The sequence below is a fragment of the Tyto alba genome, unplaced genomic scaffold (genome assembly GCF_018691265.1).
Source record: "Tyto alba isolate M040663 unplaced genomic scaffold, T.alba_DEE_v4.0 Super-Scaffold_44, whole genome shotgun sequence".
Taxonomy (NCBI): Eukaryota; Metazoa; Chordata; class Aves; order Strigiformes; family Tytonidae; genus Tyto; species Tyto alba.
In genome coordinates this window covers 335,217-355,388 of record NW_024881320.1, presented here as the reverse complement: position 1 = coordinate 355,388, position 20,172 = coordinate 335,217, and the positions used below count along the sequence as shown (strand labels likewise).

Sequence of the window (20,172 nt, the reverse complement as noted above, 5' to 3'; positions counted from 1 at the left end):
GAGTATGCAACATAAAGTGGACAAGAGGTGAGACAGGTTTGAAACGAAAGGAAAACTGATAAAACAGAAAATTGTACAGGATGCTGAGAAAAGGGAGATCGTAAGCTTGTAGTAGCGATTAGTATATGGTGAAGAAGAAGTGAGAGTGATGTGGTCTTCTGCACTAGAACTGTGTCCTGGTTTGTTCTGAGCAGTGTCTGGTCCTGTGAGTCATGCTCAGATAAGAGATGGGACTGTTGCTGCTCTTGAAATACTATCTAAACTTGCACGCACTGTGAAGCAGCTTCTCCACAGAGCAGCAAACGTTGTTGGTATGTCCTCAAACCTATAAATTTTTCCCCTTTTCAAGGTGTCGCTAGAGTGCGTCTAAGTGAAAAACAGCAAGCTGCATATGATAGCAGTATGTAGAACTAAATCCTGTCATATGAGTGAAGAACCTAACTTCGTAAATAAAGCTTCTGCTCATATGTAAGAGGTGCGTTGTTTGTTTAGATTGTGGGAGTGCTCTAACCTTAGGCTTCTTGTGTTTGTGACATGGTGTGAAAATAAAGCTTATATTAATAAACCAAAATAAAACCCTTCCAGATGATTTGTCTTACCATCTGCATGGCTGTGGAAAGCTGGAGAAGCTGAAAACTTGGAGTTTTCAAGCAGTCTGCTTCTAAGAATACACATTTAGATGGACTATACAAAGAAGAAAGTCCATGTCAGAAGTCTTTCTTGAACAGGTCTGTGGTAGAGGTCTTTGCCCTAATTTAAGGAGGACTCTATGGTTTCAGTATCTGTCATGCAGTAATGATTACAGGTTAGTAGGTGCTATGGTAAGTACGGTAATGTTCTGAAGGAATGGTCCAGTGGCCAGCTTTCCTGAGGGTAGGTACTGGGTAGTCTGTCTTTTGCCTTCCCTTGGAGCCATAGCACTGAAATAATGCATCAAATTTTTGTAGAAGATCCGAGATAAGACTAATTTCTGATGTAAGAAGACAGTTTTTATATGCTTCACCTGTGTGAGAGAGTGAGCAGGCACCATAAATGTCTTTTCTTCAGCGTTGACAGTCTTCCATATCCTTTTGGGTATTTTTATATAGAAGGTTCTGTTTACTTGAAAGAATCGAAGCTGTAAATCACTTAAATTCTTGATGCAAAGATAAATCAGAGCAGGCAATAATTCTAGAGCAGGGAAGAGTATCAAGGAGTCAGATACCTTATACTCTTCAGTTTGTGGTTCTGTAGAACAATATGTGCAAGTGTTTCCCTTGAACAGTGGAGTAGAAGACAGGAAAAAGTGGTAATAACCTTTAGCTAATTCAGAGTTAATCTTCATGTAGATGAATTTCTCTTCCTCTGTTTTTGAGGGTAGAGAAGGAAGCTTTTTTGTTTTGAAATGTGATGCTTTAAGTCCTATGCAGTTGGAGGTATCTGGTAAAAGCTAGTTGCCTTTGTTATATCTAGGCACAGATGTACAGTGAAAGAGAATTAAGAAGAGAGAGAATTTCTTATATGTGATGCTCCTTAAGTGGCATTTTTAGTATAACACCTTATCTCTGGTCCTTTAACATGGACCAGGTGTAAAAGGACATTGGAGAGAAATGACAAGGTGGTGTAGAATCTTGGCATTCTCAGCCCAGCCCTGCGGGACCTGTTAGAATAATCGCTGCTGCCTGAGTCGTGGTTATTCTTCATGATGACTTTATAGGTGGGACTATTTGTGTCACGTTTCAATATTTCATTACGAAGTTACTTCCAGATGGGTTGCAGGCAGAGAAACTGGGGTTGCTATTTCTCTTATCAAGAGACCTTACCTTTCTTGATTAAAGCTAATTAGTAGTACTTTGGAAATCAGTTCTGTGTCCTTCATAAAGTCAAAATTAAGGATTTGACAGAGGGAATTATAGTTCAAATAAAGCAGATCCAAAAGTTATCTACTCAGGTGTGCATGTCTCAGAGATACAGCAGGATTTACTTTTTTTGCTCTAGTATTGCACAAAGGAGGGGTCTTATGCATAAATAGTTGAATCAGTGTGCTAGTCTGTTAGATTAATATGCTACTTTTTTAGTCCGTATCATAGAATCCTGTGCTGAAATTTGTGAACTTTCATTTTATTGCAAACTTTGTGATATGAAGTGTTTGTGGGCTCCCTTTCCTCAGCCTATTTGCCCAAACCAAGTTTCTGAAATTGTAGTATGAAATTCTAAGCTGCTGCTTGGACTGAAGACGTTTCTAGAATGCAGTTCTAGACAAAGCCAGAGCATTATTTTCCCACAATTAAATATTGAAACAATCTTTTAACTTTTAAAATATAATTTAATGGCTCTTTTGGGCCTTATTCATGCTCTTGCTTCAGTCACCCATGCAAAATTCTTATGTTAATCTGTATTGCTTAAAAAAAAAAAAAAAACAACAATTGTTCTGTTCATAAAGACTGCCTGTGTGAACTTAATACTGCTTCCAGGTAATGGTGATCTCCTGATATCAAGTATTGTGGATTCTGTCCTGTCTGCCCATTCAGCATTGGTAAGGCTTGGAGCATGAGAATGCATCTTCAGCACTGTGTAGGACATTCAGCCACAGGCGTTACTGCATGACATCCAAATTCCCCGTGACTTACTTTCTCTTGCAGCTCTCAGTCCTAGCATCAAAGTTTCACAGCCACAACTGTGTTTTCATGTTATGGCTCAACTGAGTTCTCTCTGGTTTATCTATATGGGAAACCTGCTGTAGTGATTTGCCCAAAGCTGTTCCAGTAGTCTTTGGAAGAAAGAAGTAAAATTTTAGGGTCTCATAACTGTTGAGTTTGTGCTAGCTCTTCAGACTCTGCCAGCAAGTGAATGGCACAGCTGTTACAAATTTTAGCCAGTAGTTGTGAAGTAATCCAGCTCCTGGAATATTGAATATTTTGAGCTGGGATTCAGAAACCTGAATAATGTCCAACTGGCTGTTATCTCTGTCTGTTCTGGTGTGAGTTGCTTACCCAGCTTTTGTAGAGGAGATGGATCAGGAGCTGTTTAGACAGACATATGCTTCAGATGTGTTAGGGATACTCTGTAGCCAATTTCAGGTTTGCATAGAATTGTTTGACATGTAACTTTCCAACTTTCGGTCAAATAAGAAGGAGATCTTACAGGCACAAACCTGTGTAAATTTGTAACCCTTATTTTGTTTATCCATCTTGTGTACTGAGATAGGTCTTGTAGAAAAATATTATAATGAAATTAATCACTTCATCACATTAAACATTCACAGAGGATCAGAATTTTACAGGTTATCTTCAGTTCTGACTGTTCTTAATGTTGAAAGCATGTTTTTTTTCCTTACAGTAAAATCCATTTTGATATGGATTTAACAACTATCCTGTCATGAAGTCTTTTGTATCTTAGTAGACTGTGTGTTAAATCTAGGGACAACTAGAAGAAAAAAAAAAAACAAAAAACAAAAAAAAAATTCCACAAACCAACCAACCAACCAAACTAGAAGAAGAAAAAAACAAAAAACAACAAAACCAAACCAAACAAACAAAAAAACCAAACAACCCCCACACACACACACTTTTACTACTGATTGTGATTCCAGAACTAGCTTCTTACAGTGCTTAGGAAGCAGAAGAGGTGGCAGTGTTGCTCAGAGTTCAGTGCTCCCCAGCAAGTATCGCTGCTTACACCTCTAGAGTGTGGGAAGAAGAGCGATAACCCACAGTCAGGGGAGTCTAGAGACACGTTCTGAACGCCTAGGACACAAGGACCCCCACAGAGATGCCAGAACGTAAGTCTATAGCAATTGCCTGAAGGAGCTACTGACATGTTATTGGAGACTAGCTCCTTACCCAGCGAAGCTGGAAGGAGGAGCTGGTGGACTGAATGTTAAAGATTCTAAAGTACCCGGCTATACTTCATTGCTTAGTACACCCAAAGCATGTGCATTTAATGTGCACACACCCCTTGGTGTTTTATTGCTTGTGTTTTCCACACGTGTACCTCTGGCTTCCCTGATGATCATTCTGTCCTGCTCTTAGAGCTTTGGGACTGTGCTCCGAGTGGGTAAGGCTGCTGGAAAGGAGAGGAAGGAAAGGAGAAAGTTTAATGCCACCAGACAGAAGGCAATGTGGGAAGCTAAGTGGCATGCAACTATTTACCATGGCAAAATCTGAATCCTTACTGTTGAAACTATTCACAAGACGTTGTGAATAAATAGCATTCAGTCTAGAATATGATAAGGAAACAACACGGTGCTCTAACCACTCATCCATCCCTTCCCTGGTGATGGCGCAGCGGCTGGGATGCACCACCGGAGCTCATGCTGCAGCACACAGTGTTCGTTTTATCTTTTGGAGGAAGGGACTTACCTGCTTTATGTACCTGCAGCACTCGCCAAGTGAACTCCTTTGCCGTGCTGCAGATAGGAAGGAACAACTGACAAAGCAAGGAGGAGTTAAATGTTTCCAAGCTCAAATTCTGTGTGGTGTTAACAGGCATGCAGTTATTTGAAGTATCAGCTGGGTGTATGAGAGAAAAAACTGATTTCAGAAGTGAAACATCCAAACTAAAAATGCAGAGATATCCTACCCTGTGTCGTAATCTGGATGAAGGCTTTGGCATCATATCTACTCAGGTTTTGATTGTTTTGAGTACAGATAGGCCTTAGTAAAGAAGGTGCTGCTTTAGTTTGAGTGTAACATTGTACAAATACAAAAAGTCAAACAAACTCCAGTACAAAAATTAAAGTGCAGAAGAAATGCGTAACTGGAAGAGTGGCATGGACAGCCTCGCTGTAAAGCAAGGGTTTTGTGTGTAAGTAATAGACAACCTCTGTTGTTTAATAACCAAGCAAAAAAGAAGCTCGGATCCAGTAAATCCTAATGTGTTTTGCAGATTCTGTAATTGAAATACCTGAGTGTATATGCTGATGTCAGACAAAATTAAGTGGCTTGTTTGAGATCAAGGTTCACCCATCACCAGTTAACATAAAGATGAGTGCCTTTCCCTCAGTGTCTGTATGTTGATGGAAGGCTAGTTATAAGTGTTTATATACAATTGGCTGTGAACTGTCTTGGCCTGAAACAAAATTGAGAAACAAGGGAACACAAGAATTGGTGGGCAGTGGTCTGCTCATTGTGTGCTCGAGGTGGTGGGGAAATAACTGCAGAGCATAGAAACTCAAAGTTCAGGAGGAACCCCGGAGCAAAAGACATTTATTGATCCCATTTCCCAGTAAGAAGAACATCATTTAGTGTCTTCCTCTACCTTGTCAGTTGTCTGCCAGTGTAAAGACATCCAGGGTGCTTTAATATTTTCTGCAAAGAGGTTATGTGAGGTTTCATTTGTGAGGAAGCCTGTCCTCCAGCTTGTCATTACTGTGAAAATGAGTGGGAGGCCAAGGGGGGCAGTTAATTTACTGGAGTTTGAAGAAAAGTACTGAATTTGTGGGATCCTTTGGTCCAGCTTGAGAAGGTATTTGGATATTTACAGCTGACTCTACATTACTGAGAGAAATGGGGTTTTCTAGTCATTTAAGAAAAATTCTGATGTGTTATGGAAAGTATCTGTGCGACTCTCATAAATGTGTTTCAGAAGTTCTAGTTTTTTTACCTTCTTCCTCCCTTCCAAAAAAAAAAAAGAGGAAGGGGAAATGTGAATATGACTTTTGGATATGTCACTTCTCAGTTAAGTCATTAACACAACAAACTTAATTTTTAGGCTCATAGTGATTTTTTTTTTTCTTTTTTTTTTCTTTTTTTTTTTTTTTTTCTTTACACACACATGCCCTGCTGAGGGCATAGCATGTTGGGTACTTAAGGGTTAAATCGTCTTGCTTTGGAAGCAGCTGGGCAGTTTACACTCCTTGCCGGGCTGTACAAAAATACTTTTCCTTTGAAGTACTGGGAGGAGCGGCTAAGGGTAAAACCTGGAATGGGGTTGCAGCTAACAGTTTGTAGTGGGCTTAGGTTGGAACAGGCAGCTGCCTGCAACTGCAGTATGAGATGGCAGAGAAGGTCAGAGTTTCTTTCACTCTCGCCTTCACTGTCTCAGTGTGAAGGCTTTCTTTTTTAAATTCTTCAAATGCTATTTAGTTCTTGGAAAATTCTTGGATTGGGACAGGTTGCACGAAATATAGATTAAAAATATCCTTTCCCATAAAGGCGGACCAAATATAGGGGTCCTGTTGGAAGTTCCTGGGCTGCTTCTGATTTGGTTTGTAGTGAAGTACACACTGCTGCTGTGTGAGATGAGAAAGATTCACCTCCACTGAGTGGTGGGAAGGAGGTCAGACTCCCTTGAACAGTGCATGTTCTGGAAAGAGCTTTCAGAAGTCCCGTTTTTCCCAGTTTCCTAGAACCTGTGAAATTTCAGACCTGATGCCATGAAATTTCAGACCTGATGCCATACCTTAGACATGCTGGACTCTCAGTTTAGCAATAAAACAGCTGATGGGAGGATGGCAGTTCTGGCACTTGCCCCAGATGGCTAAAACCAAATTAGAAGACATCGTGTTTGTAAGAAGAGACACTAAGTTTATAGTGCTATACAGCAGGAAGCCTTCTTTATTGTACGCAGTGAGCTACATGACTATGAATGACATTGCTTGATACAGCCTCTTAAAAGCAAACCTCTTCATAGATGAAACCTGATGTAAGCTGAACTCCAGTGCACTTGCAGTTTCCTGCCACTGCTAGCAGTGAAACTAGACTAACTGAAGTTGTTCTCTGATTTTCTAGGGTAGTACTTTGCCTCTTGGTAATAAATTCTTGACAATATTCACATGCGTTTTTTGTGAAGGTCTGAATCTGAGAGATACTGTTGTTGCCATTATATGAAACTGAGGAAAAGAAATTTCCTTTTAGCGGTCAGTGCCACTGAAGGGACAATCAAAACCAGTTTACCCACCAGCTAATGAGGAGTAACATTGAAATGCTTGGATGTATCTGTTGAATAGATGATAATAGTTGTATGTCAGATTTCCAAATTTTTTTTGTTAAAATTGTCTTAACTGCCCTTAATAATCCTGTCCTTTCATCTTTACTCATTTAAGGATCCGACACTTAGCTGTTGATAGGATCTCCAGGTTTATTTCCCTGCTGCTCTGCCACTCAATCTTTAGTTTTCCGTCTCTGCCTTTTTTCTGAACACGAAAAGTGTCAAGAATTTAGTTGCTAAAATAAGCAGAATTTTCCTCTAGGGTTTCTGTTGTTCTATGAGTTATATAGAGGGTTCTGTCCTTGAAATGCTTGTTTATTAATACACGAAGTACCTTGCTTTCCTATTTAACGATTCATGTGCCAGGGAAAATGTATAGCAATACAGGCTTAAGAATCTCAGAAAAGATCATTTGCTTTCATCCCAGAGCTGTTGCTGAAAATCATCATTTATAATCTACACCCAACACATTAATTTTCTAGAAAGTGAGGGTTAGTGCCATGGCAGAAGTGAAAGTAAAATGCCCCAGAACAGGATTTTTTGGGGTAGTGGGTTTTTTTTTGTTTGGGTTTTTTTTTTTTTTTTTTCCAAGAAGCAGCTACCTGTGTTAGATCCCTGGTTGCAAAGGGGAGTTGCCTGGCTCCTTATGCATTGGCTGTGCAGGTCTTTTTCCACGGCCTTGCAAGTTCACAAGTTAAAGAAAACCTCCAGTCCATTTGCTATGTTGGATGATTCGTGATAGTTGACCCACTTCAGTGCGATGCTGAGGATGTTTCCCACTTCTGTGTCAGAAGAAACATAAGCTGATGGGTCTTCATATTACTATTAAATATCCTTAACCAAATGGAATCTAGAGAAACAAGAACACAGAACTAACTCTGAGTGGTTTGGTTGTGTGGCTGCAATACAGTGACTTTGCTTTGCAGAACTGAAAGACTAACAATAAGTTGTCACACTCTACTACTTTTTAACAGGAGGAAAAATGTAGTCTGTCCAAATGTTGTTATAGTGGTGTATGTGGATTGACTGTGTGTTTTTATGTGTCTGTCTCTCTCAGGTCACAGGGACACACATGCCATTTCAGTGTGTTAACAAATCTGCTCTTGGACAGGAATGGGTGCTACTGCCTTTCCCAAAACTGTGCAGGCAAAGCAGATATTATCAGTGCTGGCCCTAGGGCATAAAATGGAAAGATCAAAGCACATGGCAGCAGCACACAGAGGCTCTTCAAAGCCCGAGTAAGGCAGGATTGATGGAGAAAAGGAGAACACTCTTGCTGATGTAATCACAGCCTGTGAGACAGGTTGTTTTGTTTTTTTTTTTCTTTTTCTTAATTTAAACAAAGACACAAAGACAGTCCTTGTTTGTTTAGAGAGGTGAAGTGTGTGCCACAGAGATAGAGCAGGGATACATGAGTATATAGAATGTTTTAATGGGTAGCAAGGAGCTCAGGCATTTTGAAGTAACTACAAACTTGCTGTTTTCCTTATTTTACTTTGCACAACTTCCGCATGTGGTATTCTCTCACTTGTGGTGTCCATGTGGGATGAAGTAGGAAAATGGCAAAGGAAGGAATGCTTGTTTTCAGGCTGCCTTTCTTATTAAAATGGAAACTATTTTGTTTTCGCTTGAGAACTCCAGTTAAAAATTTCTGGGATTTGTATGAAAAGAAGTTGAGCACAGGTAAAGTGGAGTTAGAGAGGAAGTGATAAGCCTCATCCATTGTCAAGAAGTGCAGGCTTGTTCAGGCACAAATTGTGAGTGGGAAAGAAATAGCTGTTCTTGTGTATGTGGAAAGGAAGGAGGAGAGGTGTGACTTCTGGAACAGATGTGCAGGGATGGAAGGGTTTTCTAATCTTCTCCTTTACAAACCTCACTTCTTTTTATATGCTGCAGCTGCAGAAGTGTGTATCTGCACCTCCATTTTGATTAGAAAGGGGAGGGATAGAAAACAGCTTTTCAAAGGGAACCTTGTGAAATTGTGAGCTAGAGCATGGTAGTGCAGCTTTTCCACCCAAAGATATATCTGTACAGCATATGGCACATGGCCTGAGCTAGTACAGTCTGATATCCAAAAACTATGTGACCTTGTGGGCGTGACGCAAAGCCTGAATGAATAAGTATTACCAGAGAGGCAACGTGTTTTAGTTGTAGTTGCTCTGATTTTTTTGGACATGTTTGGAGCTCGGGCAGAACAAGCTCTTCTGCTTGGATGGTGAGCAAAGTCTGCGTGCATCTGCTCTTGGTACAGACTTGGGGTATGTCTGTGTGACAGAGGGACTGAACCAACCCCTGTGGGAGGGAGAGCTGCACCCATTAGTCTCTGGGAAGCTGTTAGCTCCAAAACTGAAAAACAACTTCACCATTCTGCATTGTTTCACTTACTGATTGTTTTAGAAGAAAGATCTAATGGGATTATCTCAGTCCCAAATTGTATTCCAGGATGCCAGTAACCACAGTGGTTATTTCTACCTGGCAAAATCTCCAGCTTTCCTTCCCCCATAGCCATGAGACTGTTTGCAGTACGGTTCAGATCAGTACCCGAAATAGTGGCACTCTGAAGTCTGAAAATCTGTCATGAGGGAAAGGTGACTGCATATATTATTAACTTTCGTGCTCCATTTATAATCTGCTAAATCAGTTTATTACCTTAATAAAAGGTCCCTGCTCAAAAAGGCTGCATTCCCTTTATTGTGGAGTATGTGGGATGATACTGGCATTGCTATGTTGTCTCATGTGGAAATCTCTCCATTTTGCTGGTCAGCATCAAAACCTCTCCACCCTGCTGCATCTCTTCTGCCATGCTCCTGCCACAGATGTGTCTGATTTGATACTTGACACTAGTAGAAAGAGCTTCAAGACACTTGAAATACTCCGATTTTGGTTTCTAGTTACCAAAGCTTCAGGCACCAGGAAATTTGCACATCTTATAGAGCTCTGAGATGGGCTCTAACATGTATTTTTGTTACTGCTGCAGGCACTTTCCCCTCATATGGAGAGGCTAGAGAAAAATTCTGGGATGGGAATCCTAGCGGTTACTTTCTGGAAACTTAGGCATCTGCTTTAAAATATTTCCTTTTTGGAAATCCCACCCAGATATGTGGGGGACAGGCTGTTCCAGTCTGTTGTAGTAGACAGAAGTTAGTAAAGCAGAGGTTTCTCTACCCATAGAAGAAGATGAGTTGGAGGGTTCTATCAGTATGTCATCCTCATGCTTTCACTTCCAGTGAGCAATAGAATGAAAAAAGAGGTTTTAACTGATTTCCTGTACGCTCTACTGAGTTTGTGTGGCCACTTCTGTCAGCGGTATCCATGGCCTTTTGATTCATGCAGCCAAGTGACTTAACTGCCATGCCAAGTTAACCAAAAAAAAATTCTTCTGCTCCAGTGACTCTGGAAGAAGCCAGTAGTAGATACTTGTGAAGGAATGTAAGATTAGAGCAAGCACATGGTGAGAATTCTGCAGACATGCTTCCAGGCTCTACCAGCTTGTGGCTTAGGACTTCCTGTTAGCATCAGCTAATACATGAGAGCCCTTGATGGCTTTTTCTTCCACATTTTTTTCCAGTCTGTTACATCGCCTGTAGCTTTCTTGTCTGAATTTGAGAGAGCACAGGAAAGATCTGTTTCGGTTTGGAGGGCCTTGCGAGGGTTACTGGATACAGTGACATTGTACTTATTTTTGGAGAGCAAAGGAGTCAGAGTTTGTGTGTGTAGTGCAGGAGTTCTAGAACAACAGTTTTGTTGGCATGTCTAGTAGGTACCTAGTTAAACTGCTCTCTAACAGGCAGGGAGGGAAAACTAAGTCTCCAGGATTTTTCCTCATTCTCTTACTGTTCAGCATAAGTTTGGTAGAGGTTTTTTTGAGCTGCAGGGGAAAAAATGTTGCCAGGAAGTGATTGTTCTTTCTGTCTCTTTCTAATTCTGTGCAGCAGCTGCCTCGTCTTTAGCTGCTATTAATGTTCAGAGCCCTTTGAACAAAAGAGTGTTAGACTGATGTAACTTCTTCCTCTGTCAGATATTCCCTCTGAAGCCATCTTTTGTCTCGATGGCCCTATTGTAAGCCATTCATATACTGATGAATGAACAGGAAGCTGATGATGATAGTGAGCAGATGAGTTTGATCTTGAACAGGTTTTACTCAGACTCCAGCTTGAGGGAGTTTATATAGGAACTGAGCTGTACCACTGTCAACTACAATGTCATTCAAATTTTGTTCATTCAAATTTTCTTTTGTTTAAGGAAACTGGGAAAGATTATTAATCTAGGAGAGAATGTGCCAACTTTTTTACTGAACAACAGTATTGCAGATACAAATCCAGGAATTCTGCCCATCACTTCTTCATGCAAAGAGAAGTTTACTTGAATGACGGGGCGGGGGGCAGTTGGTGGCAGGGAAGATCATGAGTTCTGTCATGTTTGGTAAGAGCTGATGGTCTCTCATTTGTTGTCCTGTTTGTGACAAACCAGATTCAAACTTGTCCTAAAGATCCTGGAGAAGATAAATGATGGCACCTCAGGTGACAGTGATCAATGGGGAGGAAGAGAAGGAGAACTTCTTCCCCCCCAGCTCTTTCTCCACACACATCTTTTAAAGCATACTACTTTAGGCTGATGACAAAATGTGTCCTTAAAGCCTAATATGAACAGCATTAGATGTGGTGGAGGTCTTGGCCTTTTTCTTCTGGTTGGGGAGAGGATAGCAACAGGAGCTTATCAGTTGAAGTGCTAGCCAACATGTGTCCACAGTGCACAGTATTAATTTCCAGCATAGCAAACTGATTTATAAAGTTAGTTACTGAAAGGTGACGTGATCTTGCACAGAAAACTTTTGTTAATCTGGGTGAATGTATTGAACAGGGAGTTGAATGCTAGTATTGGACTGATCATCCCTCTAAGAAGAATGGTAGCAGTAAGGGGCTGACTTCTTAATGTCAATGCAACTTTACTCACTTGAGGCTCCTGGGCTCGAAATGACTCCCTGTTTTGGCAGTAAGAGGCAGAACTGAAGTCAGTGATATGTTGTTTTAGTACTATAGTAGCTATGATGGTTTGAGATGCTCTGAAAAAAAAAAAAAAAGACAATGCTATCATGTGGTACTAGGTAGTAGAAAGAAGCCAAAATATGGTAGAGGATGTTTAAACCAGATTGTCTGTCTGAAGACTGATGATAAATACTTTTGTCTGCTATCAGTTACTGGACAGAGGCTGTACATGGTATGACATTCACTGAAGCATCCTAACCACAGCTCTTCTAGCACAGCTCTTTTCTTCATGTGGCCTTTGGTGCTTACAATATATATTAGCTTTCTATACATATATAACTAATCTATTTTAAAAATGCCTGATGAAATGAAGGGACTCTTACATGTATTTTTAAAAATGAGCACCAACAGTTATTTAAATATTACGGACAAAATTAGCAGTTGCCTAGCAGAGCGATGTGTTTGTGAGTGTGATTGTTCTTTGCACAATGCCTAACCTTTTCTGTTTAAATTTGTGATTGGCCACAGATTCCATTGACCTTGTTTTTATTTTTGCATATGTCACATTTTCTGCAGACCCTGCTCTATGTTTATCTCTGGCTGAATGTGCCATGCAAGAACCTTGGTTAAAGGGGTTCTTCGCAACAATTCACAGCTGTATATACAGCGGGTTGTGTATCAGTGCTGATTTTGGGAATGATCTTGTTTAATTGTAATACAAGCTGGAGGAATGGACCAGAAAGAACAAAGAGGGATCGTAAAAGGCTTCTCAAAGCTGTGGCTAAGATTTCTTTTCCTTCTTAAGAGTAAAGTGTATACTGAAAACTTTACCCTGGTAGAAGTAACACTAAAATTTCAATGAGAGTTGCAATTACTAGGAAGTGACCAGAGAGCAAAGCAGACCTTGTGGGCACCATTGGGCCCCAAGAGCTTGAATGTTGTGTGCAGTTCAAGTCAGTGCATTGTGAAACTGGAAAGGGAGGCTAGAAAAAGGAACAGGTAGATCACAGGCTCTGTGGATCAGCCTCGTTGTGTAGCGGAGTGGTGCTCACTGAAAAAGACTGAATTTTATCAGCTTGGAAAAGAGGCTGTTGGCAAGAGACTTTGAGTAAAGTCTGATGTAGAGGCAGTGACTAAAGAACAATTTCTGGCTATTCCTTGCAATACAAGGTCTATCAGAGTGTACTCGGTAAAATTTACGTAACAGCTTTAAAGTTAGCAAAAGAATGTATATTTTTGAAACAGTAAGTTATATTACTTGCTGCAGGATTGTGTAAAAGCCGAAAGTATGGGTGTCATCCAAAAGGAATTAGGCAAAATGATGGAACACAGATGCATTGCTTACTATTAAACACTGTGTTCTGGCCGAAGTCTTGGCTCTGGAAGTCTTTCTGTCACTGATAGCTTTAATTAAAAGGCTGTATCAAAAGAAGAATCATTCTGTATCTGTTCTGCTTTTCCTATTCTCCAAACTTCTGCAGTTGGCCACTGTTGGAGATAGGATACTGTGCTGGTTGGATTTTTGGTCACACCCTGTATGGCCATTTTTATGACTTGCCCAGCATTGCATAGGAACTCTGTGGCAGAGGAAGCAGTCCAGTCTCTTGGGAAGCCTTCAGCTGCTTTAACCACAAGGCTATATTTTCTTTTCTCATAGTATCTTACTTCATTCACTGCACTGTCCAATTTTTCTAACATGTGAGGGAAATGTCCTGCAGACAGCACTCATTTGCTCCACACTGCTGCATTCTTGGAGTACAGTTTACACCATTGATTTCCCAATCAGCAAAGCATACCTCAGTGGTGAGGTGTGCCAACAGCAGATACACAGCACTAAACCCAAGCCAATAAGCTTTGCTGGACTTATTAGCATGGGCTGTATGCCAGTGCTTCAGGAGTTGATTTAAAAAAAAAAAAAAAAAAAAAAGGATAAAGGGGGGTGGGGGAATGGGGGGGTGGGGGGCTGAAAGGGTAGTCTGGAAGAGAAGAGAGATGAGACGATAGATTGGTGGCCACAGGAAGGAGGAATCCAGAAAGAGATGGGGAAAGGAGGGAAAACTATGTTTATATCCTGAAATACAAGACAAGTATCTAAAATTAAGGCTGAATTGGGCTACCTTAAATCTCACACTTAAAGTATGAAACACTTGCTACTTCAGCCTTAACATTCCTATGCAATGTAGATAAAAATGAACATGTAGAACAGCAATGTCAGAGAACATTATCTGGACAAAAGAGCTTAAGTAAATTTTAAATTTTATAAACTTCTGGTACCTGTTTTTTTCCCCCCATATATAGGGTGCTGTAGTATGATAAGCATGTACATTAATATGGTGTCAGAGAAAAAGCTGAGGAAAGCTGTTTTGTTTTACAGTTCTGTAAAACAGTTCAGTTTTGCAGTTCTGTATTCAAAGTGAAGTTGAATTTTGCTCTAAGATCAGGAAATTAACCTCTTCATAATGAAAAGAGAGTGCGTCACATCTCAAGAATTTCAGAAACTTTCATTATTGGTAGTTTGTCTTTAAATAATATAAAATGAATCCTTCAGGCACCAAGTTTCTACAAATGCTTTTGAAAGATGGAGAAGAACAAAGGACTGATCATTTCTTGAGTGCAGAGTACCATTCTGGTTCAAGATGTCAAAGCAAAAACGGTGAGCAGTGAGTGAAACTGTACATCAGTCAGCCTTGTATGCTGATGAAGTGCTTTGAACGGTGCACTGGACTGAATTGTGGAGACCAGTTTACATCTAAGTTGGTTATTTGCTGTGCAAAATAAAACAAATTGAGGCTGAAAGAGGAAAGAAGAATTTCAGTGTGTGAAATGGGAATGTTTGCAGTGACTATTTCAGCATGTGCTACGTTAGAATTAAGAATAGCTTTTTATTTTGAAGTCATTCTCCCTACTACAGAACATTCTTCAGTGGTGACTCAGTGTAGAGCTAATCTCACTCAAAATGGTTGCCAGTTGCCACTTGGAACAATAGGACTGAAGCCACAGGCTGCCATCAGGTGGCTGTTTTTAAGAAGGGCATTCTTTCCCCAGTGGATTTGAGTGTTTCTTCCCATCTGATAACATAGAAAGTCTCAGTATTCACTGAATTCTTGTAATAGAAGACTTTGAAAACAGTGGTTACTCTTTAATTTATCTGATACGGAGAACCCAGTGCACCAGATACTTTATTTTATGGAAAAAATAACCCAAAACATTAAACCTTAACCTGTTTTCAGGAATAACTCTGCACCTGATTGGTATGCCATAATACTGACCACTAGTTTTTGGGGGTTTTTGCTTTTTTTTTTTTTTTTTTTTTTTTAAAGTACTTAATTCCTCTCTGGGCAGGGGCATCTTTTCCCTGTACTGTGAACAAGGAAGTTAAACAGAGGGAGAAAGGAATGATTTTCATACAGCTGTAAAGGGGAATGACTTTGCTGGAACAGACATCCAGCCACATCCATCCTCTGTTAGGGTGAGTTCCAGCGAGCAGGCTGGGCTGTTGTCTCCACCATGGCGTAATACAGCGGTGTAGCACAGCTCGGGCTCAGGAGCCGTGAATTGAGGAGACTGGATATAACAGAGGATGGCCGGTATCTCCCTAAGAGCCATGTTGCTTATACTGGGGGCTCAGGGGTGGCATGAGTGGCCTGGAGAGAATCTTGGACCTGTGGGGCTGGTGGGATGTCAGAGGAGATGGGGGAATGCATCCAATTCCTGCTGTGAGACAAGCTGAAGTACAATGAGAAAGTCACGTTGCCTTCCAATAAGGATTATGTTCCTTTGCATATAGCCTGTTCTAGAACCTCGTCTCATGTAGTTGCAACAGAGGCTTTGACTTCACCTGTATTTCCGTTTTAAATAGGTTGGAGAGATTGTGCTGGTATCTGCCATGACATTGGACCTGACAAAAGAAATTTATGTAAAATTGGATGTGATGTTTGGACTTTGCCTGGGGAATGTGAGGGCAAAGCAGGGGCAGAGCATGAAGGAGGCTGTGGAGGTAATTTCTTGATAACTTAGTGTTGAAGGAAGAGGAGACAGTCTAGAAACAAACAAGAGGCTGTACCTGTTTGGAGACCTGTGCTTTCAGAACCAGTTGGCTCCTTTCTCTGTAAAATTTCCCTAACACCTTCAAATGTTTTCACGTGAGCAGAAGTCATAAATTGGAAACAAATCCATTGAAGTATACTAGGTTGTCAAACTGAAAAAGAGGTGAAGTGATAGGTCTTGGAGAGGAGAGTTAAGGAAAATTTGAAGCACGAACTGGGGAAGCTGGGATGTGAGAAGGCATATAGCAGCTGGAGTTTGAAACAGAACTTCTGTAAACTTTACCTGTTTGTGTATTGCTCCAGGGTGGCTTGTAGAATGTAAACACAAATCTGACCAAAAGGTAAACTCTGGAAAACGATTTAAAATGAAACTCTCTATCTTCAGATTGTAAAAAACGTCACAGCTATTTTCTTGAGCATTTTTTGGTTGCTGCAATGTAAGCTAAAGTTTAATGTAGAGAGTTGGAGAGCGCTTTGCAATTTATAATAAAATTCAATACAAGAATGTGACAGTTACCTTCAAGTTACCTATTTATAAATCTTAAGGATTAAGCTTCAGAGAAATGCATGCAAAGGTAAGAACTAAGCGGAAGTGTCCAAAATAGTCTAGCTCTGTAGCAGCATAACAAAGGAAAGTGAGTAGTTAAGACCCATAATACCCATAGCTGATTTCAATATTTTTCTTCCTCTTATGTCATAAGAGAGATGTGTGAAGGGATTTAGAGTAGACTGGGTCTGAACAGGGGGCTAGGGAGAGGTTGATGTCAGAAGAGTGAGGAGAGACTGGGTAGAGTATGCAGTGCAGGTGGTTTCATATCAAGACAGAGGAATAATTAAGATTCCTTAAAAATAGTGCAACATAGGGGGAGCAACTGAGAGAGAATGTGAATGAGAAGACTGGGTGCTGGCAAGCCTAGTCTGGGTGGTAAGAGGAGCAGATGGAAGAATCTGACCTCTGTTGGGCCTGTGCTTCAGGGATGTGCTACTTGCTCTGGGAACTGAGAAATCATTACTCCCACCACCAGTCTGAGCGCACATCTCCGAAGCACAATCTCAAAGAGATGGTGATTTTTTTTTTTCCAGAGAGTAAGCCATGCTAGGAGTGCTCACAGAAGGAATCAAAGCTGGTATACAGTGCTTCAGTTCTCAAGGAAGTTCTTCTCTGGGGTACTCAGTATGTTGAAGATACGGTGACAAATATCCAGGTAAGTACCACAACTCCACATTTGGTCATCGTGTTGTGTAGGATAAGCAGAGTTCAGTTCTGCTGTGTGTGCACACACAAACTCCTTACTCTCTGATCTGCTCTTAGAGATAAAAAACTCTGAATACATGTCCAGAATGCAGGATTTTCAACATGCCCTTGGTTTCAGTTTCTTAAAATCCTTTGCTGGTGATGCAGACGCTTATGTACTGAATTTAAGGCTGCTGACAGCAGGCTTTCTTTTTTAATCAACTTTAGCATATCACTTTGAAATGCACAAAATCAGTATTCTGTTTTAGGCTGTTTAATGTGCCTTGCCATAGTGGGAGGGCATCAGTATTTTTGTTATATTCAGAAACTTTTGAGAGCATCTTCTGAAGCACAGGCTAGAGGAACTTGAGTTAGCCAGAGACTGTATGGCTTAAAGCATCTTGAAAAGAGTCTTTATGTAAATATTCAAAGATTAGTTCACATGCTGACCTAAGAAACCTTTAGGGTATGAACTATGATGTTTCAGCCTTGAATTTTTTTTTTTCGTGCTGACTTAACAGGAATGTAGGTCTGTTACTGTATCACTGATGTGTCTTTTGCTTCCTTGGTGGTGCTTCCAGTCTGACTTTCAGTCAAGGTGGTAATCAAGAACTTTCTAAATATTAAAACCTTCCTTCCCATCAACCTTTGTACTGCAACACAGAGGATTTGTTCAGACCATGTAACTCTGTGCCATTTGAATTTTCATGCAAGCTACTGTTGTTTGCTGACATTAACTGAAACTTCATGCTCCAAAATGCACGCTCGAGAAGTCTGCCTGTTCATCTTTAGCAAGTGCCAGCTGCTTCCCTTCTTTGTGTTTTGGGGGAAGATTCTAGGCATGAGGTGGGAGGTAAATATAATTAAATTATTTCTATCCTACCATTACTTGATAATTCAGCAATTGTATTTTGAAGTTCTGTCAGCTAATTAAGCCACTTATGAGGGGAGGTTGACAATCATTTTTCTAAAACAGAGTAGCCCCTAGCTTCTGCGAACTACAAAAGTCGGAATTTTAATTTTTAATTTTTTGTTCATAATAGAGCAATTTTGACTCCTCTTTGCTTTCTGATTTTACTTAATCTGTTAGATTTCACTACTTGCATTTGCAGCTTCTTTTCCTGTATCTGAGGACTAGGAGTTTAATTTTTATATGCAATCATCATGTATTAATTTAATACAAAGAGCTAAAGTTCTGAGAATTCTGAGAATCAGAATCTTATGGTTGTTCATATACTGGCTTCTAATTTTTTTTTATGCAAATGTTGCAGGTAGGTAGGTGTCTGTATTATTATCTCATACTTTCTCCAAGAAAAATGATACATGCTTTGTTGGGTAATATTTGCAGGCAGTTTTTATTGTGGGACAACCTCCCAGGCTCCAACTGTGAAGACATATTTGTATTTTTTGTGGGAAGTAATGAAACTACAGCTGGCAGTGCATTATCTGCTGTGCCTTTTCCATCTCTTCTGTGTGTAGTCACTGAGCCAAAGTTTTAATTTTGGACTGAACAGAAAGTTGGTCCTTGGTGCTGCCTTCTGCCTACTGCTGCAGTGATTCTACAGGATGTATCTTGATGAGTTTAAACAGTAATTCAAGTATCTGAAGTACAAAAATGGGTGGAGAGAAGGATTAAAATATCATAACCCTTCTCTCTTGTGCTTCCTCTGTTACAAAGTACAAAGCTACCCATTTTATATTGCCAGCTAGAGCAGCTCCAGTACTACCCTCCATCTCTGAATTTCATTGCAGCCCCAGGGGAAGCTGCACCTCTGTGGCTCTCTCACAGCTGCTGGACTTTGATGGGGACATGCCTGCGCTCTTTCCACTGGCCTCCCTTGGCAACCAGCCCTTTGAAGATGACCTCTTGCTGTTTGCCTGTTGTCTCTCTTGTGTTGGATTATAGATGAGAGGTTGGCATGAGGGGAGGGGGATGGGATGGAGTGTTGTGCGTTTTAAGCCTCATTTCTTTCTGCATTTTAAACTTTTTTTTTTTCTCTGTGGCTTTTACCTTTGTATATGGCAAAAATGTCTTACATATGGAAAGTGGTTTCTGGCAGAAATACAGTTTCTGCTTGGCATTTGTATATAGGACAAATGAAGTTTGATTAGTTTTGTGACAAGGACATTGCATTTTTCCTGTAACAATCCACTCGCGTTAGATCCCTTCCCCCATCCCTCTTTTTAAGTACAATATTGTTCTTAGTTATAGGGCTGCCTTTCTCTGTGTGCATGTTCTGTGTTCCTCTTCCCTCCCTCTGGCCTCAGTGAACGCACCCTCTCAGAGACAGCACAAAATGTATCACCATGTTAATGAAGACTATTGTGTGAAATGGAAAGGGATGCACTAGAGACCTGTGGCTGGGTTGCATTTTGAGAGGACACCAACTGCTGTTGGAAATCCAAACAACCAGGCTTTGCTAAATACTGACAAAATCCCTCATGAGAGTCTTATGGAAAAGCAGTAGCTGTAGGGTAAGAAGTAAGGTATTATTGGGGATCAAACAGAGCATAGGAATAAATGTCCAATTTTCACTACAGTGAAAGGTGAACAGGTGATGTGTTCTAGTACAGAGTATTGTAACTAACAGTGTTTACACAGTTGTACAGATCTTACCATCTCCCTTCTCACTTTTTTTCTCAATGATGAAATCACTTAAATCTACCTGTGTCGGCACTCAATCTGTCTGAGATTTCTTCAGGTTTTATTAAAGTCTGGGCATGGAGAGCAGAATGGCGGTTGACATTGCTGTTGAATATTGATGAATAAAGGCCAGAGTTACACGTTACAGGGTATTTTACATCAAACATGAAGAAAATAACTTGGATGTGCCTGTATATGCAGTTGGATCGCCTCAATGCAGCATACCACCCCAAATTAGAAGATTATGGCTATATTCTGGCTTTGTAGATAGTAGTGTGATCAAAACCCCATTGGAATGAGTCCAACCAACAGGTTGCCCAGAGAAGGTGTGGCTGCCCCCTCCCTGGAAGTGCT

At 40.5% G+C, this 20,172-nt stretch overlaps 1 protein-coding gene across 2 annotated transcripts in view; it reads left to right on the top strand.

Moving 5' to 3' along the window:
* The window catches only part of ZNRF3 (zinc and ring finger 3), a 99,220-nt gene that overhangs the window by 19,383 nt on the left and 59,665 nt on the right, over positions 1–20,172 (top strand). The gene's annotated exons all lie outside the window — the stretch shown is intronic.